This window comes from Fukomys damarensis, unplaced genomic scaffold, assembly GCF_012274545.1.
Source record: "Fukomys damarensis isolate Sample0158 unplaced genomic scaffold, DMR_v1.0_HiC HiC_scaffold_9, whole genome shotgun sequence".
Taxonomy (NCBI): domain Eukaryota; kingdom Metazoa; phylum Chordata; class Mammalia; order Rodentia; family Bathyergidae; genus Fukomys; species Fukomys damarensis.
In genome coordinates this window covers 16999992-17007815 of record NW_022900921.1, presented here as the reverse complement: position 1 = coordinate 17007815, position 7824 = coordinate 16999992, and the positions used below count along the sequence as shown (strand labels likewise).

Below are 7824 nucleotides of genomic sequence, written 5' to 3'. Positions count from 1 at the left end.
AAATGACACTTGGAAGCTACACTACGACAATAAATTTCAAGTGATTTTTTTCTGATACCCAGTAGAGAATAAAGAAAAAATACACACAAAGAAAAAATTATGCAAAATATTGGTTGTTTACAAGAGCAAAGAAAATATCCTGAAGAAAAATTCAAAGTTAATTCTTTAAAATATTAGCTAAGAAACCTGACAATTTCTTCAGTGTATTATCAAACATTTTCTTATCCTGCAAGCTCCCAAGTTTGCTGAACTGTTATTACACACCTTTCCCTTCAGTGAACTCTTAGAATAACAGCAATGCCAAGTAATTCTCAATTCATAATTGCTAATCTATTGGTTGATTATCAATTGATTTTTCATCTGGGCTAGTATTTATTTTTAATTAATATAAGAAGTTGCATTTCTTAAGGAGTGAGAAACGGACCTAGTTAGACACTGCAGCAGTGTTTTGTGGAGTTAGACTTGTTTTTATTACATTTTGTTTTTAGAATAACAGAAAATTTTATAAAATCATGGTATGAGTAAAATGATGAAAATGTAAGGCAAATTAGCATAGTAAACAGTAAAGAAAATGTTATTAAAAGTAATCATGGCCTCTCTAAAAATAGAGGGATGCCCTAAACCAACCTCCTATTGTGAAGCAAGCCTGAACCTAAACTCTTGTGAACCTTTATTAGTCAATCTCAGTGGCTCACAGGTAGAACCTTCGCAGTAACCAGGCAGTCAAGGAAGGTTTGGAGCAACCATTACGCAAACCACATGCAGGGAAGATCCATATAGGAGCATTTTGATTATTTATTTAGCACACCAGGTTTCACGTTTTATATTGAGAAGAACTAATAGAAGCCTACTGATAGCATGCCTGCTATAGAATAGGCAAAATTTGTGTTTTGCAGTTCCTACTGAGCAAAAACACAAAGCATGTTCTTCAATCAACAACTAATAGTTTATAAAGTCAGACATAAAAAAGAAGATGTATATATTATATAAACCGATTTATAAGGACCATGTGATACCGGTGCAAATGTAAGAATAAAAGCTTGGTGTTTGTAGAGACAGGTATGCATGAATTAATTATTTTAATAATGTGCCTTCTCAAATGCTGTTCTGCTGGATGTGGTTGGGGAGGAAAATTTTGAAAAACAAAAACTGTCTCAAAAATGGAAAGTTTTGCTTCTTTTTTTTTTTTGGTACCAGGGGTCTAACTCGGGATCTTGCACCTGTGAGGCAGGTATAGGGCCACAAAGCTACACGCTGGCCTTGTTTGGTTTACTTTTAAAAATGCACAATAAAATGGGTTACTTCGATGAAGGATTCAATGGATTTAATAGAAGGGGATGAAGTCAATTACCTTTAACATTCTGGATTTTTATTTAATTTTCTAGCAGACAATTTACATACTTCCTTCCCTCTTTCCTTTAAATTAGTATGATAATTCCATAATAAACTACTGAAAGAGACACTTAGGTCAAGAATGGAATGAAAGTGTAAAAACAAAACCAAAACACTGCTGCTTTTTAAAAAAAACAACACTTTCACTGATTATATTCAAACAAAAATACACATTCATCGTGCACTCTGTATTATAGCGCTTCCTTGGGCTGGTTTTCCTCACTGTCATCGAAGAGGCAGGGCTGGCGTCACTACGTTGTCACGCTGGATGGTGGGGGTCACTCAGCATCACAGCATTCGAAGGCCTTGGATAGAAGACTTTAAAGTCTTGAAATCCCTAATGTTCATGGATCATCGATGCCAGTTGTACAAAATTTGTGACAATCTTGCTTGTTCACCTCACAGATAGACCCTTGGGTGATGCAGTCCTGATGCAGTGTCTCCAAGGCTGTGTTGCAGTCCTAGTCAGGGCCTGCTTGTCCACGTTGCAGAAATGACGGATTGGCAGACGTGTTGTGCTGGATATTTTGTTTTGGAATGTCAAGTATGGAGACAAAGGTCAAAGAGCCAAAGCCACTGTCAAGAGCATCGGACAACAGTCATGGCCAGCAGCCACAACACTGTTCTTGGAGACAAACAACACATGCAGGACTGGTGGGAATTTAGTTTTCAGAGCATGGACTTGTACAGTTTTTGCGGCATGGACAAAAAGACACGGTGCTATTGTGACTGACCTGGGCCAGGAGGCTCTCACTGGCAGAGAAGCTGACCCCACGGACCCAGCCACCAGTGCCACTGCCACTAAACTCTGAGATCAAGTGGCCCAAGGGCATCTTGCTTTTCCAGGGAGTACTGCCTGGCATGCTTTTCACCCACTTCTTTAGGCAGAAAACACTATGCATGTGAAGTCACATGATCCTGCTGCCAGCAAACTGCTGATGGGATGGCATTCCGAGCTGAGGACTGCAGAGCGAATCGGATTTATAATGTGCTTCCACCAGTCCTTTTCAGCCTCGAAGTAACAAACAGAAATGCATCCTGCTCCACCTCCCACACAGCAAAACTGTTCTCTAGAGGGGACAAAGTTGGCTTCCAGAGGCCAGCTCTGCAAGTGACAGTGTGATCACTCTGAGAGCCCCGTCAGTACCTGTGATGTGTCTCTCAGGCTCCTTGAGTTCATGAGCTTTCATTCCCTGGATCCCATTCTTACAGATGTGAACTTCGTGATTTTTGCGGCTAAAGGCAATCTGGCCATTGTCCTTGTTACAGGTATGACAAGTGATTGGCTCTAGTAAAAACTGAGGCAGGGACAGTCTTAATGTTTTCAAAGGATAGAAAGCTGAAGTGGGGCAGTCTGGAGGGGCTCACAGCAGAGAATTCTTGGACATAGGCACTGGGTCCATTATTTTAAGCACATCGATTAAGAACTTTTGAAATGATATTTTCTCAAGCAAGTCTTACAAGCTCTATATGATCAGTTACTGACTTGAAGGTAGACTGGCTCAGGTTTTAGAAAATTAGTATCTTGCCACGGCTGACAAAATAAGAACAGTGATTTTGAAGGAAGGAAATAATGTCTGAAAGTTCCAAAAAGAAGTGAAGTATAAAAGCTCTACCTTATATTAAGATTCCCTTACTGAATCACTATTTCTTATTAAAAAGACACAAATATAGATGTCTGCTTTATTTTTTTTGCTTTATTATGTCAAGTAAAAAGCTCAAACTGATACAATGTATAATAGATTGTACATATCATTCTAACCACTAGAAACTACCACAGATACACATGCACACATGCACAATAACTGAAATCAACCTCTTTCCTAAGGATTTTTTTTCCCAAACAACCACTGAGCAACACAGTTTGAACATCTGCAGCATCTGTAGTTAGCGCAAACAAACTGTACCCAACCTAGACTAACAACCTGTGACTGGTATATGTGATTCTTTTCCATACAAATCCTAAATGCATCATGAAAGGGCTTTCTGCAAATCCTCTCTGTCCACTTCTTAGACCTTATGTTCTATCCTACCTATTGATCTGTCAGCATCAACAACACAGACCTCTTAATTTGCCAACAGAAATGGCGGACTTCATCCTATATTAGGGCTTTTACACTCACCGTTTCTTCTGCATCAAAGGTGTTGTATCTACATCTTGATACACCCTGCTTCTCAGTGAAGGTTTCACCTTACATAACTATTAAATTTCAATCAGTAATTTGTCTACTAAAGTATCTAAAGAAGCTCATCTAGAGGCATTGTCATTGCACATAATTTCATTGCTTATTTTCCTTCCTCTGCATACAAGTATAAATCATATGAAAAAGTCAGTTTGTCCATCTTTTTCATAGTTGTCCCTTTGGTACCGGAAAAACACTGGACCCATAAAATACACTCAACAAATATATGGGGAATGGATATAAAATTACTGGGAATAATATATAATATAACATAAATTTGGACAAATTTTAAAACTCCTAGTATGCATATAATCAGAAAATCATCAAGAGTAAATGCATCTTACTAATTGCAAATCTCTAAGATAAAAGATAGATAAAAAACAATTTTATTCTTCATTTAAGTTATACAATTTTTTTCCATAGAAGTTCATATAGTTTGATGGCCCTAATAAAAATCCAATTTTTCCTTAATCTCTTATTTGCTAGTGTTATTTGCTGTTAATGAAATACAACACATTAAATGAAGTATGAAATTCCTAAGAACTATGATTTAGAAATAAAATTTTGTATTGTAGGAATATATTAAGAAATAACTAGTAGCTTATTAATTGTACGTAAACAAAACATTAAACTTGACTGATTTCTATGAAATTTCTAAGCTGTACCTATGGTACAGTAATCATCTCTGCACAGCACTGCCAATAATATATTTGTATACTGAATATGCTGTTTCTAACTTAAAATCCAAAATTACTTTTCTATATCCAATTCTAATTGTATAATCCTCCTTCTTAATCTCAAATATATTTATTTTATTTCAGGGCCAGGAACTGCAACATTTTGTGTGGTATAAAAGTTCAAACACAAACAGGTGTAGACTAAGATGGAAATATACAACAAATGAACCCATGTGTATGATGGTTAAAATAATAGAATATTAAAGGTTATCAATAAATGTGTTTTAATTTTCAGAACATTACACGCAATTTATCATCTTTGACCTCTTCCAAAGATGGCTAACCTATATAATTTGAAATCACTGTTACCAAACGAGTTAAAAAAGAAGGAAATTATATTTTTGCAAGAGTCCTTACACTTTAGAAAACTCTCAACATTACTTTTCTGAGTGACTGAAATATGAATTCCAACAGATTTGTTCACTGCTTCTCAAATAACTACAGGCTACTACACCATAAATGAATCTTTTAATGAAATTTTAGCCACCTGTGTGTGGTGATCATAAAAAGCATTTTGAAGTTGTCATCCATTATTTTTTTATAAGCTTATAATAGATCAAGTTAACTGGATTTGACAGCAACTACTCCATCTTTGAAAAAAGATACTTTCATCTAGGAATTGGATATTGATCCTTCTTTTAATATAGACTAATGGCTCTTATAAAGCTACTATATAGTTATAGCAAACATACCTCTAAACTTCAGGTAAAAGTAATACTGTACTTGCTATTTTCAAGCAAAAATATAAATTTATGAATGTTCCACTAGTGGATTTTTAATGATGGTCAGGAGCTGAAAATAGGTTGTAAATTGCACAACTGAGTATTATTGCCACTATTTTAAATTTTATTTTAAATACTAATAAAAATATCCTTGGGGAATAGGTATAGTTATTTAATCTGAATTTATCCACGTTAAAACCAAATACAATTTAGTCATGAACACCCTCTGAAAGACAATACAGTTGTTTAAAACTAATTATAAAAATCATAAAAATACAAACAAGTCTAACCATGCTTGAGTTCCTTTTTCTTCTTTCACAGGAGGACACAAGTTTAACTCCAGCACTGATCCCAGAGGTACAAAGTGTATGTACAAAAAATGCACTTAATTATGAGTCAAATTCCCAAAACAAAGTACAAATTTTTAACATTCCTTGTTCCTTTTGTATTTGCACCTTATAGCAGAAGAGATACTTTTTTCAAAGAGAAAGTAACTTTTTCTAGAACACTTTTGTACAGTTTAATCAGAAAGGAAACTTTTCTGTGATACCTGCATACTGCTACCTTTACAAAATTTCTGAGTTTAAGCAATATTTTAAAATTCCAATTCCTAAAATTACATATATAAGTTCAATAAAATAGGGATTATTAATTTGACATGTGAAATACAGAGATTATCCAGGAGATTATCCCCACCTAGATACCTGCTGCTGGGAAGCACCTTTCTTTTCCTCATCCACCTCTTACCAAGGCCAGCACACTCTTTCTGCAACTTAACCAATGTCCTCCTTTTATTTTATTGCTTTACCTTTTGCAGTCCTCCTAGACGAGAGCACACTCTTTAAAAGGTATTTTTTAGTTTTTCACTAAAATCTGTAACAATAGTTTTCTCCAGAATGATTTCTATGTCACATAGAGACGTAAATCAATAGTTTACATTTTGGCATTCTATGCACACAATATATGATCTTTTAATCAGAAAGTTCACTATTTTTCATTAATTTTAATAAGAGGCTTATAGATTTTTTTAATTTCCTGAACACAATGATACCCTGTGGAAATGAAACCTAGTATATTTTCTTTAATCCAACAAATGTGCCTTTTTCTGTAGAATTTCCAGAGCAGACACCAGAAGTGATTATGACTATGGCTATCCATCTCCCAACCTTGGATTTAAAAGGAATGCTTCCCACAACAAGAGATTAAATGTGAATTGTAGCGCCTTCTGTGGATGTTTTGTAGGCACTGTTCTTAAAATTCTTTTGACTGAGGAAAGAAGTTTCCCTCTGTTCTTATTTTGCTGAGTCCTCCCCATCTTCTTTCAGAGCCAGGAATTGAACCCAAGGGCATTCTCACTGAGCTTTATTCCATTCCACTTTTCTCAGCCCCTCAGATGGCTGTGATTACAGGGATTCCTGGCTTGCACTGCCACACAGCACATTGTTTTTATTTTGTTGTTGCACACAGAAAGTTTTCTGTAATTTGCTTAATAGTTTGGCATACTACAACTAATTACTACAATAATAATAATCAATTCTATCTTTGCTAGGTGTCAGTGTTAAAGTTGTGATACACTCATAAATGGGGAAGAAAAGTGTTCCTTTTTGTTGCTGTTATTTGGAAGAGCTGGTGAAATATGTCTGTGTGCGTGTGTGTGTGTGATCTGGCACATATTTAGACATCGACAGTGATGGGAACTGAGCCTGCAGCTTTTAATGTGAAAATTTTGACAACTGATTGATTTTTTTTTTAACCCAGGACCTTACGCTTTCAAGGCAGGCAACAGAACCACTGAGCTAAAACCCCCTCCTGCTGATTGAATATCTTTAATGAGTACAATAACATTCGGATAATTTTGTGACAATTTTGATAAGGTTTATAGTTCTATACATGGTAGATATACTGAATTTCATTCACATTCTCATTTTTAACATAAATTTGTTAAGAGAACTCATATTCTTCAAATCTACTCTTGAGTAATGTTTATTTTTTATTTGTGATAATCCTTATACTTTGTCATCTCTTATTTTGCTGCCTCATCGATGATTTATTATGTCCGTTGAAACATTTGAAGAAGCCTTAAAAAGCAAAAATATATTTTATAGGGCCAGGGATTTAGCTCAGTGGTTCGGTGGCGTGCCTTGTAAGCGCAAGGACCCGAGTTCAATCCCCGGTACAAAAAACAAAAAAAACAAAAACAAACAAACAAACAAACAAACAAAAAAAATATATATATATATATATATTTATATCTCCCCTTTGCCTATCTTTGTTCTCAATTGAAAAATCAATTTCATTCAATATAATTACTGATATTATTTTTTGTTTAAACTTATATATATTATATGATTCCTATTTGTCCTGCGTATTCTGTTTATTTTGTCTTTAACCTCTGGTCCTTTTTTGCACTGATTAAAAACAACTGTGTAATTAAATTTCCTCTGATAATTTGGAAATAATATAACTATCTTCCTAAATTTTACTGGTAATCAAAAGAAAAACAAGAGGCTTGTTACCTTCCAAGGCATCTTGGGTCTTCCTCTTCCTTGTTACTTGCAATGGTGGGATGATCTGCTGAACTCTACATTAGAAGAACCTATTTGCAAAAATAATTTGAGATCAGAAAAGATGTTACTTTTATTCAAAGGTGATCATTCTGTTTTTGTTCACTGGTTTGTTTTGTCTTCTTTGTGATAATTTTTTAGGAAAACTAGAAACCCAGAATTCTGGAATCTTGGTTAAGATTTTGAGAATTTTAAAATGACTAAAATAGAATGAAACTAAGACATA

The 7824-nt window shown here is 34.8% G+C and overlaps 1 pseudogene; it reads right to left on the bottom strand.

The window, feature by feature from the left end:
• Positions 1-1605: 1605 nt before the first annotated feature.
• On the bottom strand, positions 1606-7562 carry LOC104860997 (annotated as a pseudogene).
• Positions 7563-7824: the final 262 nt, after the last annotated feature.